Here is a 13,369-nt window from a genome sequence, read left to right as displayed (position 1 = left end):
ATTGTGTCAGTTCACGATAAATAATTCAGGAGAGAAGACGTCATGAACATTGAGTGGCTGCAGTTTCCGTAGTCTTATACGTAGGAAGGACACAGCTGTGGTTCCGCTGTCGCCCGCAGAAAACTCGCCAACCGCTGCGCGGGAGACAACGCACGTCGCCTCATTGCGCCCCAGACTTTTGCCACGGTCACGCTGCGATGGATAACGACACAGTGAAAATTATTTTCGAAACGGAAAATAATCCAGATATCCGGAATGTAAAGGTGAATGAATACAGTGAGAGAATTTTAAAGCTTAAAATGCGGGGGCAGACAGTGGACCTATTTGGGGTAAACGAATTGTCACAGGATGAAACGGAGAAGTTAGGTTAAGTTTTTCGACTTTTATTTTTTCAATATAATTACATTTTCTGCATTTGCTTGAATCTATTACATCAGATGTTAAGCGAAGCGATCTTACCATTGTAGTGGATTTAAATTTACAAATAATCTGCTACTGCATGTCTGTTGCTGATAACTAATACGTTTTCTATTTGAACTTGTTTATCAATGTCCTCCAACCCTTCTTGTGACGTATATAAAATCAGCTCCAAATTAACACCCCGTCTTTCACCTGTAAACTTATGCAGAATACAACAAGCTTTTACAGTGTCTTTGCCAAAGTTATGTTATCATTTAGAGGGCGATGTAATATCCGTCATTTACCCGGCAAAATGCATTCAATGTATCTATGCGGTCTAGCTAATCGATAGTTAAATATTCTTTAGTTTTCATTTAGATTATTTCCTACACAGAGTCATAAAAGATCGCCTGATAGGCTGAATGCTTCATCACAAACAATGAAATGAGGAATTTTGTCTTGAATACCTTCTTTTCCTCATCGTTGGGTATTCCTAAATTCCTTTGTGTCAGCTGTTTGTACAGGAACGAATCTTTAAAAACCGACGAATGCCCCAATACCGGCATATATGAATCTATAATTGCTATCACAATGTACCATTAAAATTACTGAACAAAAATTAATAATTCTAATAAAGTGATTCCATGTTGCCTGGCTTTATTAGAAGGATGTGTGTTCCATCTATAGGTCCTATAGTATGAGAAAAATTTGCTCTCGGTCATACTTTTCAGCTCTGTCTAAGATTCTGTCGTTGTTTGGGGAAGACATTCTGTTTTCATGTTGATCCATATCGCTTCGCAAACTTGTTGCACAATTTTACAGACTGTAGTTTTTCCCAAGCGACAGGCGTGGTGAACATCATCAACACAACATCCAGAAACCAAGCACCTAAGGCGCAAGACAATTCTTTTCTGATCTGTCACTGCAAAAGAAACGGAAAATCTGAGAGAGTGTTGCGCAAGAGTATCGGAAAGTTAGCAGTTTGAAAAACGGATCAGGTGCTAAACGCAAATCCACGAGTCTGCTTCACCCAGTTTCTGTTTCTAGTAAATGTTGTTCCAAGAAATAACACGAATGATAGTTTTAGTGCAGCTGAAGTAGGACAGCAGAACACAGACGTTGAAGCTACTTAAGAACCACATGACCTCTCTACGCTGAATAACACAAAGGCTAACGACACAGAAGCTTAGAACGCAGGAATACAGCTTGTTTGAATATTAAAAGAAAGCCTGGCAAAAAATTACGACCCTGGCCGTCACTTTCTGTAGACATTGCTAAACGGTTTCAAACAAGTACCTGAGCATCTGAAAGCAATAACCAAAATTAATACATGATGTTCGTAAATTATCTTTGCAGTTTAAGACTTTAATAATTTTAAAACTATAGTAGATATTAACAAATGGTTTTCAACATGTGATAAATCAAAGGATTTTTTTTTTACCTTCCAGGTGACGCGAAATTGAACACGAAAGCCTGATAAAATATGGACACCACAGCAGAAAGCTCAGCGTGTGGCCTGGTTCACACAAAAGTAACGGATCTTTCGAACACCGTATGGAAGGCAACCAGCATCCCGAACAACTATTCCGTCTTGGCATACATCATTTCATATGTTTCGTACGTCAATGTGGACCGGGTACGGCAGGCCTTTGCGATGAGTCCAACAAAATCGGTGCATATAGCGGCTAGAGAGTTGGAAATGGGACAGTCAGCAGTGCACAATGTCTTGCATAAGAGGTTTCAGCTATATCCCTACAGGGCGCAGCTGCTTCTGGCATTAAAGCCTACGGACAAACCTCAGAGCAAACAGTTTGGAGTGGATATGCTAGGCAAGATTAACGAAAACAATGACTTTTTGGAAAATACTTGTTTCTCCGATGAGACAACGTTTCATGTATCCGACAAAGTGAATCGTCATAACATTCGTATATTGGGTCACAGAACCCTGAAATATTTCAAATGGCTCTGAGCACTATAGGACTTAACTTCTAAGGTCATCAGTTCCCTAGAACTTAGAACTACTTAAACCTAACTAACCTAAGGACATCACACACATCCATGCCGGAGGCAGGATTCGAACCGGTAACCGTAGCGGTCGCGCGGTTCCATACTGTAGCGCCTAGAACCGATCGGCCACTCCGGCCGGCTACCCTCAAATTACACGTGAAACAGAAAGAGTCAGTCTCAAAGTCAATGGGTTTGGTGCAGACTGATGCACGTTTATATCAATGGACTCCTCTTCTTCATCGAGTCTGCTGTCAACGATGGCTTTTACCTGAACATATTACAAAAGTTTGCTGTGCCACAGTTCGAACGCCTGCTGCCTGACGTCATATTCCACCAGGATGGGGCACCACCTCACTGGTCTCTAACTGCCCGTCAATTTCTACATGAAAAGTTTCCGGATAGGTGAATTGCACGAGATGGTCCAATTCGATGGCCGCTACGATCCCCTGACCTCACCACAAGACTTTTTCCTGCAGGGTTTTGTAATGGTTCTGGTTTAGCGAACGAAGCTTTGAGACCTACAGGACTTGCTGGCACGCATTCACAATGCATTTGAACGCGTCACCGTGGCGTTCTTGAATCATCCGTGGAGAGAAACGGAATTCCGACTGGACATTATCCATGCCACTAAGGGTACGCACACTGATGTGTATGAACGAGGAAACAAAACTTTATGAATTATGTTATCACATGTCGAAAACTAATTGTTAATATATAGCATAGTTTTAAATGTATTAAACTCTTACGTTGTAAAGATATTTTATGGATACCCTGAGTTATGAAAGTCATTATGGATGCTTTTTGTCGACAGCCACGTTACACCAATTTCATTAGTACCTTCGAGCCATCAACTGGCTACACAAATGTACATGAAAATGTGGCAAACGTGACGTCTCAAGAAACTTCATTTAAGATATCAGATCATTTCCAAGTAAGTGACCATTTCGAACCACTTAACATACGAAACATTACGGACAATTAGAAGTGAGTTTCAATGAAAATGTATGTATCACTAATCCATGTATTTACTAGGGGAGGCCCCGACGTTGGGATCACAGATTTACTTCAAACTTTGTACTCCTTTAGTAGGCCATTAAAACAACATAATGTGCAAGTAGCAAGGTGTAATACTCGCGCAATTTTGAGAAAGTTACAAGAGAAGTTTTACGCGTCTATTACGTGGCTCATCTGTCTGTGCATAGGTGCTGGAGACAAAAGTTCATCGTAGTCTAGTGATCGAGCAAGAGGGTGGCGAATGGATAGCGTGTCTCGCTCGTATATTGGAGACCCGGGTTCGAATCTAGGCATCAGTAAAAATTTTGCCGGCACGGTAGCTCAGCGTGTTCGGTCAGAGACCGACTGTCCACTGTAATAAAAAAAAAACTGAGCAAAAAAATCAACAGTCAACTTTTGAGGGCGTCATGTGACGTCGGTCCAGACCAAACGAAACGAAACGAACAATACCGAACAAAGTGATTAGCGCTCGAGCTTCATAAGTCGAACACGTATGAGGTGACGGTTCGACTCCTGCTCAAACTTAATTATTAATCTATTTTTTCATCACTGTTCATACTATTTAATTTACATGACACTTGAGATAATATGATTAAAAATCCACGTGTGTTTGCATGAAATTTCACTTTATGTTTTCCGTGTCTGTATGACTAATATCATCCTGCAACGTGTGATGTCGAAAGCACATTCGATGAGTAGTTGTACATTACTCTTGTGGTGTGCACATTGTAACGTACTATATTACTGATTGTGAATAACGCCATTCGCATCTTTATTTGTCGAGGTTTGACTTAGGCTTTCCAAGCCTGTCCCTCGTTCTTGAAAATTTAATTACCAATATTACTTAGTCAAATAACATACGAAATTCACTACAACTTCATTAAAATGCACTTGTTTTTTTTTCCTTATATTACTTGTCAAATATCAAATAAATTAAATGATGTGACCAATGATGAAAAAATACAGATTATGAAGTAAGTGATGCAGGGATTCGAACCTCCACGTCCATGAACTGGTAACATCGAGCGAACGCTAACCACATGACCACAATGACTTCTTACAGCCGGCGCCTTCGCATAGATACAGGAATAGTTACATAATAGACGCGTAAAACTTCTCTTGCGATTTTCTCAAAATTGCCAGAGTAGTGGGCGTTACTACTTGCGAGTTATGTTGTTTTAATGGCCTTTAAAGGCGTTCAAAGTTTGAAGTAGATCCGTGATCCCAAAGTAGTGGCATTTCCATGTTAGTTACAATAAACCTGATGACACATAAATATTTAACTAGAATACTAACACGTTTGCCTGTTACCAGTAGCTTTTCCTCGGGATCTATGCATTAGTACAAGTGTGTTGTCATTCCAGTTACTGTTCCCCTAATTTTTGAAAGTAATTCGTCGCAGTGTGATGTTGCCATTCTTGTGTAATTAACACATTTATCCTGATACTTTCTTGACCCTTTGTACAACGTGTCAAAAGCTCCACCGGTATTTCTTCTGCAAGAAACGCTGCTTCTGAGGCGTCTTTCATTCTTATAACGACATACAAAGAATCAAATGGCCACGGCATCTTCCACAGACACCATTTCGATTTATTGTTTCCAACAATTCGAATAAATGAATTCTGTCCGTCCGTCGTATTGCGGTCTAAACGACTGAGAGAGCAAGAACTGCCACGGGACCGAAGAACAGATTGCAGACCTAGGCCACACACCACTGCTTTCGGAGGGCCATGTGTTGTAACCTGCGGCAATCGCAGAACCGCGTGCCGTGTGGCTAGTGCGTTTGAAGTTAGCGGAAGCACCCGCGCAATGCGGCGGGCCAGTGAGCTGTTGCCTTTAAGGTTTTACTTGCTTAACGTCAGACATTTATCGTAGAAGTGAGTTAATGTGTTAATCAGTCATTTGAAGCTGTTTCATATATGGCTGTTTGCTCCTTTAAAGACTCGGGGGTGACGGCTACTGATTAACTGGTGAAAGGAGAAAATATAAGAAATGCAGTAAGTTAAGCGGGTAAAATTAAATGAGACGTCTAAGAATGAGAGTGACAGGAAGCGCAAAATGGCAAAGCGGGAATGGCTAGACAAGAAACTAAAGGATGTAGAAGCATGCATAACTATGGGAATGAACAGATGTCACTTCTAAGGAAATTAAGCAGACCTTTGGAAAAAGGGAAGCAGCTCAGACTGCAAACAAGTGCTACGTAAAGAAAGGAAAGCTGAAAAGTGTAAGGAAAGTACAAGAATGGCCAAGATTCAGGGATATGACATGTATGCTCATTTGAAGCAAAAAACGTTCCATGGACATATGTCCTATTCCGAACGGTTTCCGGGATAGGACGCATTTAATGTACATTTATTTTTAGGCTAGTGGCGCGCACGTGTATGTATGTGTGTGTGTGTGTGTGTGTGTGTGTGTGTGTGTGTGTGTGTGTGTGTGTCACCCATCCAACCTCTTTGACGTTTTATTCTAGCCCAACCTACCCATTTGCTTTCAATCTCTTGGCTCGGGATATCTTTCTGCCATTAAATTAGCACGCTGGACAGGCCGTTGTCCACGGTGTGATACGAATGAAGTAGAGCAGGGTTCGAGAACGTATCAGTGGCGTCAACTATGTTTGTATACGCGCGGGCTAAAATGCCACAAATCAAGAATATGCGGATATGGTTTATGTTTACCCCTTCCTCGACGCTAGAACCCATGATGGTGTCGAAGAATGCCGTCAATGCATTCCGAAACGTCGAATTCCTGATCGTAGAGTGTTTGCCAGAGTTTCAGCAAACTGCATGCAACAGTTATTTTTCCGAATTCCCATTTTTCTTCTTAACATGTACTTCAACAACCTGTGCGGGAAAAGCAACAGTAATACGTTCACTGTAATTAAGTGTTGTAAAATGATTTTTCAGTTTAGTGTTTATTACATTTTAAATGAAAACTTGTTTAAAAACTTTATTATTTCATATTATTAATGTGTTACACACATCAGCTGGTCCTCCTAACCGGTGAAACATTTTATTGCTGCTGGTACGTTACTGAAATTGTGTCACCCTGAATAATCGACACCTTTTTGGATCAAAGTAAATTACTTTAAATCTCTGTGAAGATTATTCTTATTTCTAGTAATGATTCAGTGAGCTGGTTTGAAAAAGTGTTATATTTGGGTTGGTGAGGCATCATCGGCAACATGTTGATGATTAGATTAGATTAGATTAGCTGTACTTTTCGTTCTGATTGATCCATAGTGAGGAGATCCTCCAGGGTGCACAAAGTGTTCGAAAAACAAGAATACACTACAATGCAGCGTAGTCCTTTTACCAGGACACGACGACTTTCAGTACGGATCAGTGCCCCATGAAAACGGGTATGGCGAACGTTACACGCGGAACACTTGTGTGACCCTAATTCCCGTACAGGTGTCTACAATATTCATATTGGCAATATTGCCACACAGCTGAATTTTGTCACTGAATAAATGACATTCGTAACTTGCTTTCAAATACACTATTCATCGATGAAGCTACTCTTACACGGAATGGAATTAATAACTCAATAATCATTGATGGTCAGAAAAATTCTCACGATACGGTGTAAAACTATTCCCAATTCGGTTTTTGATCAACGTTTGGTGCCGCATGATCGGTAACATACTGATAATTAGATTAGATTAGATGTACTTTTCGTTCCAATTGATCCATAGTGAGGAGATCCTCCAAGATGTACATGTCAAAATAAATAAATAATACACAATAAACATTTACAGTGAAAAAAACCGCTAGTGTACTTTCCACAGATCCCAAGTGAAATGACTGTCATTGATGAGGAGTGACTCAAGTAGTGTTTAAACATCTTTCCATTTGGAAGGTAATAAATACTAAACTGAAAAATCATTTTACAACACTCAACTACAATGATCGCATTACTACATTGCATTTGTACAGAAGCCATATTGTACTAACACTCGCATTATTTAATAGTATTAGCAACATAATACACACATCAGTTGGTTCTACAAAGAGATTCATCAATGGGGTGGGAGTTAGCCACTTATAAATCCTTCAGGCTCCTCTTAAAATGAACTTTATTGGTAGTTAAACTTTTTATTGCTGCTGACAAGTTATGAAAAATGTGTATCCCTGAATAATGGACCAAAGTAAGTGACATTAAATCTTTGTGAAGTTAATTGCTACTCCTAGTATTGATTCCATAAACTGAGCTGTTGGTTTGAAAAAGAGATGTATTTTTAATGACAAATTCGATCATGAAATACAAATGTTGAGAATCAGTAGTTAATATCCCTAGTTCCCTAAACAGGCCTCTGTTCCTGGGTTCAACCACAAAAATTCTTGTCTCACTTTTTGGACCTGGAAAACTTTAGCTTGGCTTGATGAGTCACCCCAAAAAATAATCACATATGATATTATGGAATAAAAGTAGGCATAATATTCCACCTTTTTCATTTTTGTAGTCTCCATGTCTGACAAAATTCGCACTGCAAACAGATAAGTGTTTAGGCGCATCAGCAGTTCTGTGGTGTGCTCCTCGTTGTTGATTCTCAGGTCATCAGTCCCCTAGAACTTAGAACTACTTAAACCTAACTAACCTAAGGACATCACACACATCCATGCCCGAGGTAGGATTCGAACCTGCGACCGTAGCGGTCGCGCGGTTCCAAACTGAAGCGCCTAGAACCGCTCGGCCACCACCGGCCGGCCGTGTTCGCTAACTGGCATACATATGTAAAACTGACAATGTATTGAATAATACAGAAAGTAAATAAGTATAACTGAACTACGTCCGAAAAGGCCTCAGAAGGGTAAAGCACCTACCGACCGTCGAGCCATCCCAACCCAAGGGCGTCATTGGATGCGGATATGGAGGGGCATGCGGTCAGCACACGCTGTCTCAGCCGTTGTCAGTATTCGTGAAGGAGTCATTACTGCTCTGTCAAGTAGCTTCTCAATATTGTCTCATAAGGACTGAGTGCACTGCCCTTACCAACAGCGCTGGGCAGACCTGGACGGTCACCCATCCTCGGTGTCTGGCTGGACCGGAAACTACTCTGGGGGGACCACATTCAATACGTGACCAACAAAGCAAACGCGAGGCTCAAACAACTCTGCCCTGTGCTTAACACGCGTAGCACACTGAATAGGAGGGTGTCCAGGTCCATGGTCACCACACTTATGAGACCTCTGACGACGTATGCTGCTCCCGTTTGGGGATACGCTGCTCCCCCACGCCTGCGCCGTCTGCAGCTCGTACAGAACAAAGTACTCAGAATCATAAGCAATGCTCTGCGCTACACACGCACCGCGGATCTTCACCGAGAATATCGGCTAGATACCATCTTGCAGGTATTCCAAAAACTCTCCACACGACTATACAGAAACACGAGACACGAGACACTCGCGTAACCCGTTTATCCTGTCTCTGGGGAACCACAACCATAGATGGAAACATAATAAACCAATAACACTATTAGCAATAAACTAAACATCTATGGTCCATAGCACCCTAACACGACAGTACTGCTGAGCCCCTGCAACACAGCTACTACTGGCAACCCCAGATGCTCGACCCGCCGAAAAACAGGCAATCGCAGGGAAACCATACCGTACACAATACGCAAACCAGCCACACACACACCCTACACTGTGAGCTGATCTATGACCGATCGCCCACTAATGTATGGCTACCTGGAACTGTTACAGGGACGCAGCAGCTGCAGCGGGCCCAACAACGTGCACTCAGAGTGGCTGAGCCTTGGTTGGAGAAATGGCGTATTAGAGTAAACGTCGACAAGTGCGAAGACGTTATGTTCACTAGAAGACCGAAGCAATTGCGCAAACACCGATACTGCAGACCAATAACTCTACATGCACGCCCAATACGTTTCCGTGAGAAAGTCAAATACCTCGGTGTCTAGCTGGACCGGAAATTACTCTGGGGGGACCACGTACAACACACGAAGAACCGAGCAAGCGCGAGGCTGAAACAGCTCTACCCTATGCTCAACAGGCGTAGCACACTGAACAGAAGGGTGTAGAGGTCCATGTACATGACACTTATCCGACGTACGCAGCTCCTGCCTGGGGATACGATGCGCCCACGCGCCTGCAGCTCATACAAATCAAAGTACTCAAAATCATAAGCCATATACCACGATACACACGCATCGCTGACCTTCACCACGAATACCGACTTGAGACTCTCACGAAGGTAATCCACAAACTCACCACAAGACTATACAGAAACTCCAGACATTCGCAGAACCCGTTTATTCTGAATCTGGGGAAATACGACCACAACCATAGATGGAAACATAAAAGACCAAAATACATACTTGTAAAGACCTAACATCTATGGCCAAGTACACGCAAACACAACAGTACAGGTGAGCCTCTGTTAATCAGACGCCATTACTGGATATCCAGCTGGAATACACTTGCCGAATAACTGGCACCACGCAGGGAAGCCGTACCGTACACAGCATGCAGACAAGCTCCACACATCCCCCACACAGTGAGATGATCTATGGCCGGTCTCCCACTACTATATAACGATCTTGATTGTCCCAGGAATGCAGTGGCTGCAGCAAACTGGGATACATCGTCATCGCTTGCCACGGTAATGATGCATGATACCCATACTAACAAACCCAACCTTGCATGAACTATCACAGTTAGTAAGCCCCTATTTCTCTTACTACCCAACCCACTGTCGCAGAGGTTTTTTCCCAAGGCACGAGCCTTGGCATTGCTACCCTTATTCGCGTCTCGTCCACTATCTATCACCTGATGGGCCGTGTTAATGCGTAGTCTTACCCAGACGCACGGATAACATCACAGTCCAGAATCCTGTGAGCCCCCTAATAGATAACTAACATGTTGACGGAGGTGACAGTAGAACTTTTGGTCTGGTCACCACGTTGGTGCGGGCGTGGAGGAGCCCTATCTCTTTTTTTCTAACGAGCACCCGCAACGACGAAGGTAACGATGAACGATACCTCGCACTAACATAACCACACCTTGCATGCGCTTCTGCCCTTACTGCCCGTCCTACCGTTGCAGAGGTTTTTTCCCCTTGGCGCTTTTTTTGCTCTACCCTAACAAACCGCTACCCTTCAATCGCTTTCGTCCACTTTCTGTATAAAAGGGCTGTGCAAGGGAAACGAACGTTAAGGGAATATTATAGGAAAGGATGAGGATGTAGATAAAGATGAGAAGGGATATATTACATTGCGAGAAGAATTCGACAATGCACTGACAGAGCTAAGTTGAAACAAGACCCCTGGCGGTAGACGACATTGCCACAGAATTACTGATATCCATGGGAGAGTCAGCCATAACAAAACTCTACCATCTGAGGAAACTATTCCATCTGGTGTGCAAGACATATGAGATAGGCAAAAACCCTCAGACTTCAAGAAGAAATTATAATCCCAATCCCAAAGAAAAGAAATTCTGTCAGACGTGAATATTATCAAACCATCAGTAAAATAATTCATGCTTGCAATATAATGATACAACTTATTGACGGATGAATGGAAAAACTAGCGGAAACTGACCTTGGGGAAGATCAGTTTGGACTCCAGACAAATGTTGGAACATGCGGGGCAATACTGACCCAACGACTTATCTTTGAAGATAGGTTAAGCAAAGGAAAATCTATGTTCATAGCAATTGTAGATCGTTTTTGACAATGTTTACTGCAAAACACTCTTTATATTTCTGGAGGTAGCGCGGGAAAATACAGTTAGAGGAAGGTTATTTAAAACTCGTAGAGAAACCATGCGGCTGTTAGAAGAGTCGAATGGTGTGAAAGAGAAGCTGTGGTTGAGAAGGGAGTGAGACAGGGTTATAGCGTATCTTCGATATTACTGAATTTGTGCACTGAGCAAGCTGTAAGAGAAAAAAAAAATTGTTCAAATGGTTCTGAGCACTATGGGACTCAACTGCTGTGGTCATCAGTTCCCTAGAACTTAGAACTACTTAAACCTAACTAACCTCAGGACATCACACACATCCATGCCCGAGGCAGGATTCGAACCTGCGACCGTAGCAGTCGCACGGTTCCGGACTGTGCGCCTAGAACCGCGAGACCACCGCAGCCGGCAGTAACAGAAACCAAGGAGAAATTTGGAAAGGGTGCTAAAGCAAAGAACTTAGAAGAGCAGTTGTATGGAGTGGATTATGCCTCGTCAAGAGGTTATAAGATGAACATCGACAAAAGTAAAACAAGGGTACTAGAATGTAGTAGAATTAAATCAGGCGATGCTGAGGGAATGGGATTTGGAAATGAGACACTGAAGGTAGATCAGTTTAGACATTTGGGCAACAAAGTAACTGACTATGGTCGAAGCACAGAGGATGTAAAATGCGGACTGGTTGTAGCACGAGAAGCAACGTTTGAAAAACAGTAATTTGTTAGCATCTGCTATAAATTTAATTGTTAGAAAGTCTTTTCAGAAGGTATTTGTCTGGAGTGTGGCCTTGATGGGAAGAGAAACGTGCACGATAAGAGGTTCAGATACGAAGAGAATAAGTAGAAGCTACAAAAGAACGCTGGCGATTGAAAGAGGTAAAACGGATAAATAATGAGGAGGTACTGAATCGAACTGGGGAAGAAAAAATTATATGGCACAACTTGACTAAATGACAATGTTGATACGACACGTCGTTCGTTTGGTAATGGAGATGCCCTCGTAGTTATTTCGAGACGAACTGGCTGACAAAGGATGGAGAGCGTGGAGAGCTGCACCAAACCAGTTCTCGGATTGAGACACCACCACCAACTACAAGAAACAAAAGAAAACTAACTTATTTTCTTATTATTGCATTGATCAATTCGTGCCCCTTGTACCTTGATCTGGTGCTTGTCGCATTTCAGAGATTTTATCCGATGCGTGAGGGAAGACCGGTGTGGCACCTGAGCGCAAACTCCTGTCACAGTTTCCTTATTGCAACACTTCAACAATTTACGTACCGGTATATCAAGAGTTCTGTTAGATTTTACATACCTACAGGGGCTAAACGCTGTTTCCTTTAGATATTCGTGCGTAAATCTCTATTTCTGTTTGAAGAAAAAAAAAAATCTGTTTCACTCCAACTCCTCAAATTTTTCACCAAGGCTTCATCAAATTTTTGCTATGTTACATCCTATTCAGCAACGTTCACTTGCACATGGCCACACACATGTTTAACACACACATTTTTATTACGATTCACGTATCATTATTTGTTGCCTCTAGTTAAGAGACCAGTTAGTGTGAATTATCTCGGCAGTTGTTCCATTCACAAGAAAAGAAAATAATAGGATTCGCAAAAGGGGCCACTTCAGGAATTCTCCCCAAGGTCCCGTATGATAATTACATATTCGTTCGACAACTCTGGTTATTTGAAATCAGCAGAAAGTTCAGAAAAAATACCGGGAATCCACCCGGACTTACTGTTTTGTGATTTGACCCAATTAGACAAATCGTTTATAATGTGTTGCGGATGGACTACAACAGCCTGTTGTAATGGTTCACGTTCTACCTTAGCATTTGTTTATTGTTCTGTGTCAGAAACAAGCAAAACATACGCCGATGAGTTTCGTTAAGATCTATGTATGTCTTCTTAGGAAAATAATATTCGCATTCCCTTTTACCGAAATCCTGGTACAACTAATTGTCAGTTCCACAGACCACAACAGCCCGTTATAACGGTTCACATGTTCCCTTAGCACTTGTTTGTTATTTGTCAGAAAAAAGAAAATCATACGCCGGTAAGTTTTGATAAGATACGTCTTCTTAAGAAAATAATATTCGCATTCTTTTCACCGATATCTTGGTACAAGTTAATTCGTCAGTTCCATTCAATCTAATAACCTAGATTTGTTCTTCTGTGTCCAGCTAGATATGGGTGTTAATTCCATTAACACTGTAACTGTAGAAAAGCAGAACGTGGTCAAT

At 41.9% G+C, this 13,369-nt stretch overlaps 1 protein-coding gene across 1 annotated transcript in view; it reads right to left on the bottom strand.

The window, feature by feature from the left end:
* LOC126355592 (uncharacterized) overlaps nt 1–13,369 on the bottom strand; it is a 632,860-nt gene that overhangs the window by 618,944 nt on the left and 547 nt on the right. The window lies entirely within an intron of this gene.

Source organism: Schistocerca gregaria, chromosome 3 (genome assembly GCF_023897955.1).
Source record: "Schistocerca gregaria isolate iqSchGreg1 chromosome 3, iqSchGreg1.2, whole genome shotgun sequence".
Classification (NCBI taxonomy): domain Eukaryota; kingdom Metazoa; phylum Arthropoda; class Insecta; order Orthoptera; family Acrididae; genus Schistocerca; species Schistocerca gregaria.
The sequence above is the reverse complement of the archived record's forward strand: the minus strand, read 5'-3'. Positions and strand labels throughout refer to the sequence as shown.